We start from the raw sequence: 19102 nt of genomic DNA on the forward strand, positions 1-19102 counted from the left end.
TCAATAGCAAGAATGTCCTTCCTCAGGTTAGGAGACCAAAGCTATACACAATACTCCAGGTGTGGCCTCACCAAGGCCCTGTACAATTGTAGCAACACCTCCCTGTACTCAAATCTCCTCGCTATGAAGGCCAACATGCCATTTGCTTTCTTAACCGCCTGCTGTACCTGCACGCCAACCTTCAATGACTGATGTACCATGACATCCATGTCTCTTTGCACCTTCCCTTTTCCTAATCTGTCACCATTCAGATAATAGTCTGTCTCTCTGTTTTTACCACCAAAGTGGATAACCTCACATTTATCCACATTATACTTCATCTGCCATGCATTTGCCCACTCACCTAACCTATCCAAGTCGCTCTGCAGCCTCATAGCATCCTCCTCGCAGCTCACACTGCCACCCAACTTAGTGTCATCCGCAAATTTGGAGATACTACATTTAATCCCCTCGTCTAAATCATTAATGTACAGTGTAAACAGCTGGAGCCCCAGCACAGAACCTTGCGGTACCCCACTAGTCACTGCCTGCCATTCTGAAAAGTCCCCATTTACTCCTACTCTTTGCTTCCTGTCTGACAACCAGTTCTCAATCCATGTCAGCACTCTATCCAATCCCATGTGCTTTAACTTTGCACATTAATCTCTTGTGTGGGACCTTGTCGAAAGCCTTCTGAAAGTCCAAATATACCACATCAACTGGTTCTCCCTTGTCCACTCTACTGGAAACATCCTCAAAAAATTCCAGAAGATTTGTCAAGCATGATTTTCCTTTCACAAATCCATGCTGACTTGGACCTATCATGTCACCTCTTTCCAAATGCGCTGCTATGACATCCTTAATAATTGATTCCATCATTTTACCCACTACTGAGGTCAGGCTAACCGGTCTATAATTCCCTGTTATCTCTCTCCCTCCTTTTTTAAAAAGTGGGGTTACATTGGCTACCCTCCACTCCATAGGAACTGATCCAGATTCTGTGGAATGTTGGAAAATGACTGTCAATGCATCCACTATTTCCAAGGCCACCTCCTTAAGTACTCTGGGATGCAGTCTATCAGGCCCTGGGGATTTATCGGCCTTCAATCCCATCAATTTCCCCAACACAATTTCCCGACTAATAAGGATTTCCCTCAGTTCCTCCTCCTTACTAGACCCTCCGACCCCTTTTATATCCGGAAGGTTGTTTGTGTCCTCCTTAGTGAATACCGAACCAAAATACTTGTTCAATTGGTCCGCCATTTCTTTGTTCCCCGTTAAGACTTCCCCTGATTCTGACTGCAGAGGACCTACGTTTGTCTTTACTAACCTTTTTCTCTTTACATATCGATAGAAACTTTTGCAATCCGTCTTAATGTTCCCTGCAAGCTTCTTCTCGTACTCCATTTTCCCTGCCCTAATCAAACCCTTTGTCCTCCTCTGCTGAGTTCTAAATTTCTCCCAGTCCCGGGGTTCGCTGCTATTTCTGGCCAAATTGTATACCACTTCCTTGGCTTTAATGCTATCGCTGATTTCCCTTGATAGCCACGGTTGAGCCACCTTCCCTTTTTTATTTTTACGCCAGACAGGAATGTACAATTGTTGTAGTCCATCCATGCGGTCTCTAAATGTCTGCCATTGCCCATCCACAGTCAACCCCTTAAGTATCATTCGCCAATCTATCCTAGCCAATTCACGCCTCATACCTTCAAAGTTAGCCTTCTTTAAATTCTGGACCAAGGTCTCTGAATAAACTGTTTCATTCTCGTTCCGAATGCAGAATTCCACCATATTATGTTCACTGTATACGTCTTTAGGTAAAGAATGATAATAATCATGATTACATCTGTCGGTTATGTGTAGTATCAGTCTCTGTGACAGTACCTAGCAATGCTATCATGCAATGATCTCATGCTATGTCATCCTTTCACCTTTTGCAGAAAAAACTATCGACGATGAGGTCCATGCAGAGGCGAACGGGTGGTGACCCACCAGTCCCTAGTGACATCACAGAGATGGAGGAGCGAGTGCTAGTACTCATGGGGAAGCACCCGCGGAGAGCCACGGATGCATCTGCAGACCCAGAAGTGATGCCACTTGAGTAAAACTTACACCATTGCATGATGTAATGTCAATAGATGCCACACCAACTCATATCTGAACAATGATATATGATAGATGATTTCTAAAAGTATCATAGAAATAATGCTGGCCTAATGAAAATCATTGCAATGCACAATGTGATGATGGTCATGAAATGTGATGTATGCGATGATTTTGAGAGCGATGGTGCTTTTGTTGTGCATATGCTGTGTGTTGCGCTGGACTCAAGTTGTCATCCAAGCACCTCCTTCTCCTCTAATAACCTCATTTGTGTCTTGTAACTCAATCAGCAGCGTGGCCCCAGGCAAGGCCACGGAGGCCAGATGGTGGGGGCATGGAGCAGGAGTTCGCGGACAATCCTCCTACAGCTGGTGCTGAGGAGCTCCGATTGTCGCCGTCAATCCGCTGGGTCTCTCCTCGACGGATGAGAGCGCGGACTTCGAAGAACCTGCATCACCACGCTCCAGAACCCATTCCACCCCAATGCCATCTAGTGGTCCTCCGGTCATTTCCGCCTCCACTCTGGAGGTGCCGGCCCCAAGCACCTCTCTACAGGGCACCCCATTTGTCCCCACGATGGCGCCGACCCCACGGAGTACTCGTGGACGGGGCAGGTCTTTTCTACGAGTGCGACATGACAGCGGAATGATGGTACAGTTGTCCAGGAGGACTGTAGACATTGGTGATCAGCTCAAAGAAGCTTTGGGGGGCATATCCCGACACCTGGCCACCATGAAAGAGTACATTCCACGCATGGCGGTATCCCTGGATGCAATCACCAGGAACACTGCTGCCCATGACTTCTCAGTGGTCCCCAAGCATGGCACTCCACCCCGAGGTTCCGCACCATGATGCAAACGACAGATGAGAGCAAAGACCAAGATCCTGCCTCTTCATCAGAGAATGTTGCCCCCTCAGCAGGCCGCGCTCCCGTACCCATGCAACCAACGCATCTGCCTTCATCCCCCCCCAATGAGGCACCGCCTAAGAAGCCAGGCGCATGGAGTGAGGAGGGGATGGGGTAGAGGTGGGGAGAAGAAGGAGAGGGGGGAAGGAAAGTGAGATGCATGTGCGCAGATGATGGCTGTTTTATATCTCCATCTGGGTGTATGCAATTTGTTGCAATATATGGGGCTGGGGACCACGCTCCTGCTTTGCCTTTGTATTCTGTGTTGGTGAAAATGTTGAACATTTGATTTCTATCAATGGTGGAAAAAGTGGGGTGTGGGCGGGGGTTGGGTGTTATTGGCTGTGATACTTTTGATTTCAGACCAATGTTGGTATTAAACTTTTGTTATTGAACATAACCTTGTTGCGCATTGCCTCTGATCACTGGACCGTTACACACTGGTGATTCCTTACAATGAAAGGGTTAAACACAACTTAACATCAATCAACGTAAAGTTTAACTGGCACCAAGGTGATGGGCACCATTGATGTCTGAGCTGCACACACACAGCAGTGAGTCAGCGTTGTCACTCACATCAGCGCTCTTTCAGTCAAATCTTTCCAATATCAGTCACTCACGTAAGAGTGGGATTTAACAAATGCCAGCCACACCGTTGGCGTTTGTTCTGGTTAGTTCCACTTTTTTTGTGCGGTTGCTTGAGCGAGCGCTATTTTGGGTGATATGTGTGCGAGGTGGTGAAATTGAGGATGGGCGATCTCCATGGCTGCTAGTTGGGGTTATTATCGTCTTTACGATAAAAAAACAGTGGGCGGGCGTTAATATTGAATCTTTACATTAATTCCGTGCAGAAAGTAACGCTGAGCAATATTATGGGCGTTGAATTCGCTCATTCTGCTGATGCCGCCCCAAAAAAGTGGGCGGTGATATTTTTTCTCGGTGTTAAGCCCATTGGGAAAATAACACTCGGCAATACGTCTCCTAAAAAAGCCTGTCAGTTTCCATTTTGTGCCAGAATGGGCGATATATGGGCGTTATACGACATTTCAGCAGTAAAATGGGCGTTAAGTGGGCGTTAAGCATGCAAAAAAAGTGGAGATGCTAGCCCCAAGATTCCATTGGCCTTCCTGATCATTGCTGCACCTGCATACTAACCTTTTGTATTCCATGCACAAGTACCCCCAGGTCCCGCTGTACATGCAGCAATTTGCAATCTTTCTCCATTTAAATAATAACTTGCTCTTTGATTTTTTTCTGACCTCACACTTTCCAACATTATACCCCATCTGCCAATTTTTTGCCCACTCACTTAGCCTGTCTATGTTCTTTTGCAGATCTTTTGTGTACTTCTCGCACATTGCTTTTCCTCCCATCTTTGTATCATCAGCAAACTTGGCCCTTCCTCCAAGTCGTTAATATCGGTTGTGTTATATACGTATGCTTGTATTTACTCTGTACAGCCACCAGAGGGCTCATTCCCTGGAGTCCCAAGGGACCCCAGAATCCCTTGGGAGAACAGGTATTTAAGGAGGCTTCACAGGATGGAGAGGCACTCTGGAGACCTGCAATAAAAGACTAAGGTCACACTTTACTTTGAGCTCACAGTGTTCAGTCTGACTCTTTCTCCATACACAACAACTGGCAATGAGATATAGATAGCGAACCCAAAAATGCAGAGAACAGTGGGCATCCAGGAGAAATTCTTAGAGGCAGCTGATTGGGAAACTTTTGTGGAGTGGCTCGACCAATACTTCGTGGCCAATGAGCGAGCTGGGGAAGAGAGCGCTGCCAAACGAAGGGCGATCTTCCTCACCGTTTGTGGGGCACCAATGTATGGCCTTATGAAGAATCTGCTCACTCCAGCGAAACCCACGGAGAAATCATATGACGATTTGTGCACACTGGTCCGAGAGCATTTGAACCTGAAGGAAAGCGTTCTGATGGTGAGGTATCGGTTCTACACCTACAAAAGGTCTGAAAGCCAGGAAGTGGCGAGTTATATCGCCGAGCTAAGATGCCTTGCAGGACATTGCGAATTTGAAGGAAATTTGGAGCACATGCTCAGAGACTTTTTCGTACTTGGCATTGGCCACGAAACCATACTTCGCAAACTTCTGACTGTAGAGATCCCAATCTTGAGTAAGGCCATAGCGATAGACCAGGCGTTCATTGTCACCAGTGACAATACAAAACAAATCTCTCAGTTCACAAGTGTTGCTACAAGTACTGTGAACAAAGTGATGTTGTTTTTGAATCATAGCGTACAGGCCGGTCACACACAACTGCAACTACACGTCCACAGATATCTCAGAGTCCACCATCAAGGGTGATGAATGTAAGGTCATTAACGCCTTCTTGGTGCTGCGGGGGTGATCATCATTTGCATTCATGCCGATTCAAAGTGTATGTTTGCAAGTGCTGTGGAACAATGGGAGACATCCAACGAGTGTGCAGGCGAGCTGCAAAGCCTGTTAAACCTGAAAACCACCATGTTGCAGAGGAGGACAGATCCACTGAGGATCACGATGAACCACAGCCTTAGATCGAGGAGGCAGAGGTACATGGGGTGCACACATTCACCACAAATTGTCCCCAGATAATGTTGAATGTTGAACTAAATGGACTCCCGGTGTCAATAGAGCTGGACGCGGGTGCGAGCCAGTCCATCATAGGCAAAAAGACATTCGAAAAGTTGTGGTGCAAAAGGCCTCAAGGCCAGTCTTAACTCCAGTTCGCAGGAAACTAAGAACTTACATAAAAGAACTGATTCCTGTAATCGGCAGTGCTACCTTAAAGGTCTCCTTCGATGGAGCTGTGCACAAGCTACCACTCTGGGTCGTACCGGGCAATGGTCCCATGCTGCTCGGCAGGAGCCGGCTGGGAAAATTACGCTGGGACTGGGACAACGTCCGAGCGCTATCGCCCACTGAGGACACTTCGTGTGCCCAGGTCTTGAACAAATTTCCTTCGCTGGTCGAACCAGGCTTTGGGAAATTCCATGGAGCAAAAGTGCAGATCCACCTAATTCCGGGGGTGTGACCCATCCATCACAAGGCAAGAGCAGTACCGTATATGATGAGAGAAAGGGTAGAGATCGAGCTAGACCGGCTGAAAAGAGAGGGCATAATTTCCCCGATCGAATTAAATGAGTGGGTCAGTCCTATCATCCCAGTCCTCAAGGGAGACGGCACCATCAGAATCTGTGGCGATTACAAAGTAACTATCAATCGTTTCTCCCTGCAGGACCAATACCAACTACCAAAGGCCGACAACCTCTTTGCAACGCTGGCAGGAGGAGAGGTGTTCACAAAGCTGGATCTGACTTCAGCTTATATGACGCAGGAACTGGAAGGCCCTCACCTGCATCAACATGCACAAAGGTCTTTTTGTTTAAAACAGATGCCCGTTTGGAATCCGATTGGCAGCGGCGATATTCCAGAGAAACATGGAAAGCTTACTGAAGTCGGTCCCGCACACCGTGGTCTTCCAGGACGGCATCTTGGTCACAGGTCGGAACACAGTCGAGCATCTGCAGAACCAGGAGGAGGTTCTTATTCAACTGAACCGCGTGGGGCTCAGGTTAAAATGATCGAAGTGCATTTTCCTGGCGCCTGAAGTCGAGTTCCTGGGAAGGAGGTTTGTGGCGGATGGCATAAGGCCCACCAACGTGAAGACTTAGGCAATCGAGAACGCACCGAGGCCACAGAGTGTGACGGAGCTGCGGTCATTTCTGGGACTCCTGAACTAGTTTGGTAACTTCTTACCGGGTCTCAGCATACTGTTAGAACCACTGAATGTCTGACTATGAAAAGGGGATGAATGGGTTTGGGGCAAAAGCCAAGAAAATGCCTTTGTAAAAGCAAGAAAATTGTTATGCTCAAACAAATTGCTTGTGTTGTATGATCCATGTAAGCGTTTGGTACTAGCATGTGATGCGTTGTCATATTGCGTCGGTGTAAGGTTCGAAAATCCACGGCCGCATTTTATTGGAACACCCTAAGGACAAGAAAACTAAAAGGGATCATCCTGTACATTTTAAAATGAACATTTTTGGCCAAGTAGTGCAGTGTTGTTTTAACTCTATGTATTTTAAATGAACGTTTTTGGCCAAGTCAAACCCTCAAACCAGGCAGGCTGGGAAACATGTGGGCGGATACAGACATTGTGGAGTCTGGCTCAAAAGCGAGACAGAGGCACTGGCCAATGGGGGAAAAGTGCATTCTGGCAGGCCAATCAGGGGTCAAGTCGGGCCTGAAGCGGGGAAATCCTCAAGCAATGGGCATTACCTGGCCCAGTTTGAATATAGTAGAAAAAGCAGCTAGAGAAGTAGGACCAACAGAACCACAGACAAACAACAGAGAGAAAGCAGCGGGGGCAGTCGGAGAAGGAGTCGAGCAGCAGCAAGACAAAAACCGAGAGAGAACGGAGACAGACTGTTACCGGCTGTGAAACATACCATCGTACGGGCCCTGGACTCGACTTGTGTGCAGAATATACAACCCAACTACCGAGAGGCCCAACATCGTCTCAAGAAGCCGAGCCGCACACCAAACAACGCTCCGAGGCCAACCAGCTGAAGACCCGGAGACCGAAGTAATTGGGAGAGGCAACATTCACTCCAGCTACCCCGTAAACCAACCATCCTAAGGCTAAAAATAAAACTGTCAAAAGGGATCGTAAGTATTATCCTGGGGTTTTCTTTTCCCAGCTGTCAGCCTAGGTCAGTCAGGTAAAAAGTGGGGTGGGGGTGGTGTTGGAACTGTCTTGTAAAGATAAAATTGTGTAAGGTTTTCGTTGTATCCGTTTCTTCCCATAGATTTTCATAGTTTATAAGTGCGTGCCACATATGTGTTTTGATGAAGTTTGACCTTGTTGGAAACTTACCGTGGTTAATAAATTGGACTTACCCGGTTTTTTGTTCCAAGTACCACTTGTCTCTGAGTGTTTTGTTTTCCCTTGTGGAAGCTCATAATCCACCAAAATTCTGAGCTTAGAACCAGATAGGGGTGCTAGGGCGCTTCGAAACCGCCAGTTTAGTGGTCAGCGAGCCATAAGCTGCTGGACCGTCCCCTGGAAGGGACAGAGAGGCCCAGTACACCAACAGCCACCAAAGACCCCCGTAATTGGGCAGAGCAAAACCCCCTACATCGGGTGTCTATTGCAACAAGCTAATGATTTCGGGAAACTGCAACCGGTTGCTTATGCATCCAGGAGTCTGTCTAAGGCTGAGAGAGCCTACAGCATGATTGAGAAAGAAGCATTAGCATGTGTCTGTGGGGTAAAGAAAATGCATCAATACCTGTTTGGGCTTAAATTCAAATTGGAAACTGACCATAAGCCACTTATATCCCCGTTCTCCGAGAGTAAAGGGATAAATACCAACGCATCGGCCCACATCCAGAGATGGGCGCTCACATTGTCCACATTCAACTATGCCATCCGCCACAGGCCAGGCACAGAAAACTGTGCCGATGCTCTCAGTAGGCTGCCATTGCCTACCACGGGGGTGGAAATGATGCAGCCCGCAGATCTAGCCATGGTTATGGAAGCATTTGAGAGTGAGCAATCATCCATCACTGCCCGGCAGATCAAAACCAAGACAAGCCAGCACCCCTTATTATCTCTAGTCGAAAGCTGTGTGCTTCACAGGAGCTAGTCCAGTGTCCCAGTGGAAATGCAGGAAGAGATAAAGCCGTTCCAGCGGCGCAAAGGTGAAATGTCTATACAGGCAGACTGCCTTCTGTGGGGCAATCGACTAGTTGTCCCCAAGAAGGGCAGAGACACTTTCATCAATGGCCTCCATAGTACACACCCAGGCATCATAATGATGAAAGCGATAGCCAGATTCCTCTTGTGGTGGCTCGGTATCGATGCGAACTTAGAGTTCTGCATTCACAGATGTAAAACATGCTCGCAGTTATGCAATGTACCCAGGACGGTGCCGCTAAGTTTATAGTCTTGGCCTTCCAAACCATGGTCTGGGTACACGTTCGTTCTTGGGTAAAATGTTCCTTGTGGTTGCAGACGCGTACTCCAAGTGGATTGAATGTGAGATAATGTCGGCTAGCACGTCCGCTGCCACTACTGAAAGCCTGCGGGCCATGTTTGCCACACACGGCCTACCTGATACCCTGGTGAGTGACAACGGGCCATGTTTTACCAGTGCTGAGTTCAAAAAATTCATGACCCGTAACGGGATCAAACATGTCTCATCTGCCCTGTTTAAACCAGCGTCCAATGGTCAGGCAAAGAGAGCAGTGCAAACCATCAAGCAAGGCTTGAAGAGGGTAACTGAAGGCTCACTGCAGACTCGCCTATCCCGAGTCCTGCTTAGCTATCGCACGAGACCACACTCACTCACTGGGATCCCACCCGCTGAACTGCTCATGAAAAGAGCACTTAAGACAAGGCTCTCATTAGTTCACCCTGATCTACATGAACAGGTAGAGAGCAGGCGGCTTCAACAAAGTGCATACCATGATAGCGCAAATTTGTTATGCGAGATTGAAATCAATGATCCTGTATTTGTATTACATTATGGACAAGGTCCCAAGTGGCTTCCCGGCACTGTCGTGGCCAGAGTGGAGCAGGGTGTTTCGCGACAAACTTTCAAGTGGACTCATTCACCAGAAACACTTGGACCAAATCAAACTCAGATTCACGAACTACCCTGAACAATCCACCTTGGACCCTATCTTTTTTGATCCCCCAACACACACACCAGTGGCAACTTTGTCAAACGTGACTTCCCCTTCATAAATCCACGCTGACTCTGCCTGACCAAATTTTGCTTTTCCAAATGTCCTGCTACTGCTTCTTTAATAATGGACTCGAACATCTTCCCAACCACAGATGTTAGGCTAACTGGTCTATCGTTTCCTGCTTTTTGTCTGCCTCTTTTTTTAAATAGGGCGTTACATTTGCAGTTTTCCAATCTACTGGGACCTCCCTAGAATCCAGGGAATTTTGGTAAATTACAACCAATGCATCCACAATCCCTGCTGCTACTTCTCTTAAGACCCGAGGATGTAAGCCATTAGCTCCAGGGGATTTATCCGCCTTTAGTTCCATTATCTTACTGAGTACCACCTCCTTAGTGATTGTGATTGTGTTACGTTCCCCCTCCCCCCACCCCCCCGCTATAGCCCCTTGGCTATCCACTGTTGGAATATTGTTACTGTCCTCTACTGTAAAGACTGATACAAAATATTTGTTCAGAGTTTCTGCCATCTCCTTGTTCCCCATTACAAATTCCTCGGTCTTGTCCTCTAAGGGACCAACATTTACTCCAGCCACGCTTTTCCTTTTTACCTTTTTATATACCTATAGAAACACTTGCTTCTGTTTTTATATTTCGTGCTAGTTTACTTCCAGTCTATCTTCCCTTTCTTAATCATTTTTTAGTCATTCTTTGTTGGCTTTTAAACACATCCCAAACTTCTGTCCTCCCATTAATTTTGGCCATATTGTATGCCCTTATTTTTAATTGTATACCCTCATTTATTTCTTTAGTTAGCCTCGGATCTTTTCTCTTACGTCCTTTCCTCCTCACTGGAATATATTTTTCTTGAGAGTTATGAAATATATTCTTAAATGTACACCACGGTTCATCAACCCTCCTATACTTTAATCTATTTTCCCAGTCCACTTTCGCCAACTCAGCCCTCATACCTTCATAGTCTCCTTTATTTAAGCTTAGTACGCTGATTAGTGATCGAACTTTCTCACCCTCCTCTGAATTTGGAATTCAATTATGCTATGATCACTCATTCTGAGGGGATATTTTACGAGGAGATTGTTTATTAATCCTGTCTCATTACATGTGATGTTGTGCTTGTTTTGGTCCATCCCTAGTAGCTCACATTGCCAATAACTGTACAGGAATATGTTGAGGCCAATTGGCACCCACATCATGAGAATGAATTTTTAAAACATTTAAAAAAGGTCCACGTAAATGACTATCTACGGGCCAATCACCTGACCCAGTCATCAATGGCATCGCTGTTGCCGAGAACCTCACCATCAATATTTTTGGTCGTCATCATAATTACTGGGCCAGTTATATCAACACTGTGACTACAACAACAGCATGCATTTATAAGTGGCCTGTGGCCGAGGAGCTCCTTCCGGAGTTGCAGTGTGTATTTCATCCTCTACGGGACACAACGGACATGATTTTTGCAGCGCGACAGCTGCAGGAAAAATGCAGGGAACAGCGCCAGCCCTTTTACATGGCTTTCTTCGACCTTACAAAGATCTTTGATGTTGTCAACCGCGAGGGTCTATGGAGCGTCCACCTCCGTTTCGGATGTCCCCAAAAGTGTGTCACCATCCTCCGCCTGCTCTACGATGACATGCAAGCCGTGATCCTTACCAACAGATCCATCACAGACCCAATCCATGTTCGGATCGGGGTCAAGCATGGCTGCGTCATCGCCCCAACCCTCTTCTCAATCTTCCTCGCTGTCATGCTCCACCTCACAGCCGACAAGCTCCCCGCTGGAGTGGAACTAAACTACAGAACCAGTGGGAAGCTGTTTGACCTTCGCCATCTCCAGGTCAGGTCCAAGACCAGCCCAACCTCTGTCGTCGAGCTACAGTACGTGGACGACACTTGCATATGTGCACATACAGAGGCTGAACTCCAGGGCATATTCAACGTATTTACTGAGGCTTGAGCATGGGCCTTACGCTAAACATCAATAAGACAAAGATCCTCCACCAGCCTGTCCTCGCCGCACAGCACTGTCCCCCAGTCATCAAGATCCATGGTGCGGCCCTGGACAACGTGGCCCATTTCCCTCATCTCGGGAGCCTCCTATCCACAAGAGCAGGCATTCATGGCGAGATTCAACACCGCCTCCAGTGTGCCAGTGCAGTCTTTGGCCGCCTGATGAAAAGAGTATTTGAAGACCTGACCCTCAAAACTGTCACCAAGCTCATGGTCTACAGGGCTGTAGTAATACCCGCCCTCCGGTATGGCTCAGAAACATGGACCATGTACAGTAGACACCTCAAGTCGCTGGAGAAATACCACCAACGCTGCCTCCGCAAGATCATACAAATCCCCTGGGAGAACAGACGCACCAACGTTAGCGTCCTCGACCAGGTCACCATCCCCAGCATTGAAGCACTGACCACACTTGATCAGCACCGCTGGGCAGGCCACATAGTTCACATGCCCGACACGAGACTCCCAAAGCAAGCGCTCTACTCAGAACTCCTTCATGGCAAACCAGCCAAAGGTGGGAGGTGGAAACATTACTAGGACACCCTCAAAGCCTCCCTGACAAAGTGCAACATCCCCACTGACACATGAGAGTCCCTGGTCAAAGACCGCCCTAAGTGGAGGAAGTGCATCCGGGAGGGCACTGAGCAGCTCGAGTCTTGCCGTCGAGAGCATGCAGAAATCAAGCGCCGGCAATGGAAAGAACATGCGGCAAACCAGTCCCACCCACCCCTTCCCTCAACGACAATCTGTCCCACCCCGTGACAGAAACTGCGGTTCTCGTATTGTACAGCCACCTAAGAACTCATGTTAAGAGTGGAAGCAAGTCTTCCTCGACTCCGAGGGACTGCCTATGGTGATGAATGGATAGGTTGGGAGAAAATAAGGGCTGGATTTTCCGATCGTTTGCGCTCCGGGTTTCGTCCCGGAGTGGTGTGAAAGGCGCCATTCAGCTCTCCAGCGGCCTGTTGCGATCCTCCGGTCCAGTTTTGCAGCGGCGCTCAGCAGCACCACCGGGAAGAGCTGTGCCGGGTGTGCAACACCTCGCATTGCGACACCGGCAGGAGTTTTAACTTTTGCCAGATCCATCCGCCTGGAAGTGTGCCCGCAATGACCGCCTGTGAAATCATGCTGGTGGCAGTGAGGAAGGTAAATTACTCCGAAAGTAAGTGCGAGTGTTTGTAATTTTAATGTTTTTAGCGATTTGTGTTGTGGTGGTGTGGGCAATGTTTTGGGAATGTTTTCGCATTTTTTTCCACGTTTTTTTCCCCCATCAGGCTTCTCTCGGAGCACACACGACCTGGCACTTTAGTTCGCGAGTTTCCCATCCTTGCGCCACCAAAAGTGCCCATCGCCTCCCTTTGTGCACCGCCCAGATGCCGAAACTTCCTTACCAAAGCGCAAAACTTTCCCGTCCCGCCTCCGTTTTCATCCTGAAAACTGAAAAGTCTAAAATCCATTCCTTAGGACTCTATTTTCCTCTTTGCTGATTTTTGGCGCCCAGGAGGATGTACGGCCGATTTTTTTTTTTGCCCGATTGCGACACAAAATAAAATACAATTTTCGACAAAGTAAAACATAATTTTGGCCCTGTGGTACCCGAAGTTAAATCTGGAGGTGGAGCTTCAAGTGTGCGCCGAAAAGTCAGTGAGCATTCACCGGAAAAAAAATCTTTTTCCATGTGATGGGTGTGCCCGCGCATCCACAGTGAACTTCCTGGTCTGGATCAGCAGCTTGTGAGAACACATTGGGATCGGAGCTGGATCTGGACATTTAAATTTTAGCTGCAAATGATGGATCCAAGCGAAGGGGAAGGAGAAGGGGAAGGAGAAGGACAAGGACAAGGGGAAGGGGGAAGGGGGAAGGGCCAAGAGATATCTAGCAGAAGAAATTGAGCCCCTGGTGGACATCATTGAGAGGACATGGGATGTGCTAGAGAACAAAGGAACAATGGGACAAAAGAAATTGAAACCATCTCTACAAGCTGTCATGTATCTCACACTACTGTACATAACTGTATCTTACCATGCTATGCATGACTGTAACTAGATATGACCTGTAACCACAAGCATATATTACCACCAGGGGTGCACTTGCAGGAGACACTGCATACTTGTTCCACACAGGTATATAAAGACAGGTCTCAGGCAAGTGTGGCATTCGAGAGCTGTGAAATAAAGGTGCAGGTCCTTAGTGACCTTGACTTCAGCATGTGCCTCGTGTGAGTCTGTACTGCAGGGTCAGGACTTTACACGAGCAAAACTTTGGGACAAAGTTGCAGAAGATTTAATGCAGTAGCCATGATCCCGAGAAGCAGTATGCAGATCAAAAAGAAGTGGCAGGACCTTGGCCAAGCAGTTACTGTAAGTAATATTTTTATTTATACTGCAATTACATTTGTAAATGTGACTAATATGTGTGCGTGTGTATGCCTGTATGGCCACCATAGCAGAAGCACCCGTTCTTAAAAAGTTCTATTTACATCTTTGCAGAAGAAGGTGTCACAGATCAACCGAGAAAGGTCAAAAACTGGAGGAGGTGCGCCAAGTTGGCTGCAACTATCAGCCGTGGAACAGAGGATCGGTGATATGATTCAATCTCGCAAGAGAAGATCAACCACCAATGCGGACGCTGAGCCCAACTTACTGAGAGAGGGTAAGCCCTGAAAATTGCACAGTCTGGGTTGGCATCATGGCCTTTGAAAAAAGCCTGCGCTGTGTGACCTGCGTACTCACGTCACCCTTCATCAAATTCAGGATGAGGCTGAGCTGGACAATGAAGGGCAGCAGGAAGATCCCAATAATGAAATGGTTACATTATAATTGGAGCCAGTGAACACCTTGAGGATGCCAAGCCCTTTGCTGAGCGATAAAACCAATGAAATATTTAATGGGGTACAGTCTGAGGCTGCGGATCCAAGTGAGTTGCAGCAAGCCACACCTGGGAGACGGCCGAGGAGGGTGGGAAGGAGAGCTCAATCTGAAATGTAGGATGCAGGGGGCATAGGAGAGATCATGCGAATGAGTAGGGAGAGCATTGAGCTAATGAACACCATGGGGGGAGTGAGGGTAGAATTAGTGGGACTGTCAGTAAAAGTAGCAACGCTGTCTGGAGGAATGGGAGCAGTGTTGGGACAGATGAGGGAGGGGATGTCGGAGATTAGGGAGGGAATGTCGGAGATTAGGGAGGGAATGTCGGAGGCAGCTGGTGCAGTGTCGGGACAGATTAGGGAGGGAATGTCGGAGATAGCTGCTATAATAAGTGGACACACCCAGGCTGTCATTGCCCAACAGCATCAACTGCTGACACTCACTTTCCAATCCCCAGGCCAACCTCAGGAAGTGTGCCGCGGTTCATCCACAGGCTGAAGAAGAGTCCGACGATGAACACGGGCCGTCCGCAATATGGTCTGCTCGGTCTGTCCCTATCCTACCCCACCAACAACAAATGCGCCTTCGCACAGAAAGCAGAAAAAACCTTGGGGTCAGGGTAAGGAAGCAGGAGTCTGAGACAACGCATACGGGTAGGGGTAGAGGCAACAACAGGGGGAGGAGGGGTGCACAGCGCTAAGGTCTTTGAATAAGGGGGAGGAGAGATGGCTGTAGCTAGAGTTTGTTTGTTTGTTTGTTGCTGCTACTTGCTTTTTTCATTGAAAAGTTTAGTTTGATACAAAATTTTTTATTAAAATTAAGTACAACTGTACAAATGTTTGATAAACCTAATTATTTAAAACATTTTCGCAGAATCCTGCACATTATTTTTTGAATTAAAGCAACATAAACCAACACAACATTATGTACATTATTATCTACATTATTTGTTTCCACTACCAAGTGCAAAGAATCAACACTGTGTGGAAAGTATTTTTACCTAAGCTGATACCATACGGTATTTGTGTGCCTTTTGATTAAAATGGAGTCCTGGCCCTTCCAGAACTTTCTGCATTTTAGCAGTCAGCTTGCATAAACAGCTAAACCTGCTGTTAGATGTCTGATGGCCATCAGACAGCTAGGAAACAAGTCATGCTGAGACAAGTAACCCCCCATGGTGCTCTCCTATTGTCTACACTACAGCAGTTCCATGTCACCCCACCCTTATCTTCTAGCCATTATCTCTTTCCGAGACCTCATCCATTTGATGCAAACAGATAAACTGACCAGGAAATTGGAACAATCCTGACACAATACAAGACAGGTGATAGCCCATTACCTATGACTCATGGAGTAATGGCCGACTGGCCAACTGATAACCCTGACAAAAGGAAATATCTGGAAACCATGTCAGGACCAGGATATAGTAATTAACTCTTTATCTGTATTCACTGACTGTGAGACAGAGCAATACACAGGGAGAGGCCAGAACTTTGGTTTTACTGTATAAATATCTTGTTAAACTGAACCATTTTCGGAGGTGTTCACTTAGCCCTTGACTGAGTGTGACCTACCCCTTGCGAGCAAGTAAATTAAAAAGGAAACTTCTACCGGAGCTGTAAGTGTCGGAGTCATTCTTTTCGGAGGTCGAGATTTCGACAACTGTCGGGCCGTTTAGACTTCAGGCAGCAAAGTGATCACGGATTAGCCGCTGACGCAAGTCTCTAGCTATGGCTATACGTGCACGAGGCCGCCTCCTCCGCCGTCACCCTGCGAGTTGAGGTGACGGCATGGGTTCATCCTCCTCATCCTGCTGTTCCTCCTCCTCGTCTTCCTGCTGCTGCTCCTCCTCCTACTTGTCCTCGTTGTCAGCCTCCTCATCCTCCTCTTCCCACCCCCCCTTCTCCCCTCAAGAGGATCTTCAATATCCAGTGCCTGGCCCCTCATGATGGCCAAGTTGTGCAGCATGCAGCACATGACAGTGAACTGACCGACAATGTGAAGGGCATTTTACAGGTAGCCTCCAGAGTGGTCCAGACATCGGAAACGCTGCTTCAGTATACCAATTGTCCGCTCTATGATGCTCCGTATCGTTATGTCCGACATGTTGTACTGACGCTCTGGCTCAGTGTGGGGATTGCGTAGGGGGATCATAAGCCAGGTGGCGAGCACGGAGCCTTTGTCCCTGAGTTGTGCCTTTCTGGCAGCTTCTGAAACAGCGTAGATATAACGCTCTCGTGTAGGATGAAAGCATCATGGAGGCTACCTGGGTATTTGGCATCCACTGCCATGATCCAATGCAGATCGTCGCAGATGAGCTGAACATTTAGGGAATGGAACCCTTTCCTGTTCCGATAAACTTTGGAGTCGTCCAAAGGTGCTCTCAAGGTGATGTGGGTACAGTTGATCGCATCCTGTACCTTGGGGAAGCCGGCAATTCAGGAGAACCCCACAGCCCTGTCTCTCATTACCTGCATGATCATAGGGAAATTGATGAACTGGTCCTTTTTGGCATACAGTGCAGCTGTCACCTGTCGAATGCAGGAATGTGTTGCATGCTGCGAGATGCAGCACATGTCTCCAGCTGCTGCTTGAAATGAGCCAGAAGCATAGAAGGCAAGTGCTGCAGTGACCTTCACTTCCACAGGTAGGGCTGTATGTCTGCCCTGACGAGCTGGCAGATCTCGGTGCGAACTTCCTTTCTAAATCGCAGACTGAAAATGCAGTTTGGCTCACTCAGGTGTAAGCATGAGCGCCTGTCACTGTAGATTCGATCAGGGTATGGCTTCCTCCCTATTAATGCCCGAGCAATCTGGTTTCTGCGATGGTAGCATCGTATTATCCGTCGCTTCTGTATGGTATGCACCCATAATTATTATTCTTCATTTTATTATTGTGAGTCAGTACTTACTGAAGCACAGCACACACCCTTTTTCTGGGTGATGCCCCAGTAGAATTGACCATACCCTGGTCTACGCACATGCGCAACATTAAGCTCTTTCTCTATGGAGACACGACTCACAGTGATTTATGGCACTATGAGCTTTTGCCGAAATGCGTATTTTTGTTGCTGTGTTGTGCCATCTCCAATGCACAGTTCGGAGTGCATGCCGGAAGGATTGCTCCCTTGGTTGGACAGAAACAAGGGAGCTCGCTGCTGGTATTCCACCCATCCTCACCCCACTCCCCCCAGGCTTCTTTCCAAACTGAGCCCGGGTTGGGGGTGGAGGGGGGGGGGGCGGGGTGAGGGGGGAAGGGGGTGGAATCCAAGCGGCGAGCTCCTGAGCTCGTGTCTTGCCGCCAGCCGGCTGGTACTCCTCCAACCCATGCCTGGAGCCCCGTGAGCAGAGATTGCGTGATGGGATGTGTTATCTATTTAACTCCTTGTAACCTGTATTACACTACCACCAGAGGGCCTATCTGTTGGAGACCCAAGGAATCCCAGCATCCCTTGGGAGTACGGTATATAAGCAGGCCACCCACGAGGTACCTGCACTCTGGAGTTTGATTAAAGGAGCTAAGGTCACACTTGCTCATTGTAAACAGTACTCAATTTCATCCTTTATTATGAGTGTACCAATTGGCAACGAGGTAACGAACAACAGTGCGAAAATGCAAAGAACAGTTGGTATCCTAGAGAAGTTCTCAGAGGGGGACGATTGGGAGGCCTTTGTGGAGAGACTCGACCAATACTGTGTGGCCAACGAGCTGGAAGGGGACAAGAACGCTGCAAACGAAGGCCGATCCTCCTAACTGTTTGTGGGACAACAACCTATGGCCTCATGAAGAATCTCCTAGCTCTGGTAAAACCAACAGAAAATCCTATGAAGAATTGTGCATGCTGGTCCAGGAGCACCTAAATCCTAAGGAAAACATTTTGAGGGCGAGATATCAGTTCTATACATGTCGGTCGGAGGGCCAGGAAGTGGCGAGCTATGTCGCCAAACTAAGGCGCCGCGTAGGACATTGCGAATTTGAGGGATTCCTCGAACAAATGCTGAGAGACTTTTTTGTTCTGGGCATTGGCCATGAGCACTCCTTTGCAAACTGTTGACTGTAGAAACTCCGAATCTAAGTAAAGCCATAACGATAGCCCAGGCATTTATGTCCACAATTTACAACACCAAACAGATTTCGCAGAGTAAAGAAGTTTTGGCCAGTACTGTGCATAAAGTAACGTCGTTTTTTGAGCAGAAATATACATGGCAGGACGTGCACGCCGGCTGCTGCTGCCCGACCTCAGATGACCCAGAGTCCGCCATTAATCATTAATGCAAGGCAGTTAACACCCTGTTGGCGCTGTGGAGGTGATCATCGGGCCCATCAATGCCACTTCAAGTACTATGTATGCAACGGTTGCAGAACAATGGGACACCTCCAGCGAATGTGCAGGCGAGCTGCAAACCCTGCAAACCACCACGTTGCAGAGGAAAATCAATCACTATGGATCACGCTGAAGCGGAGACTCGTACCGAGGAGGCAGAAGTGTATGGGGCATACACATTCATGACGAAA

This window comes from Pristiophorus japonicus, chromosome 1 (genome assembly GCF_044704955.1).
Source record: "Pristiophorus japonicus isolate sPriJap1 chromosome 1, sPriJap1.hap1, whole genome shotgun sequence".
NCBI classification, from domain to species: Eukaryota; Metazoa; Chordata; class Chondrichthyes; family Pristiophoridae; genus Pristiophorus; species Pristiophorus japonicus.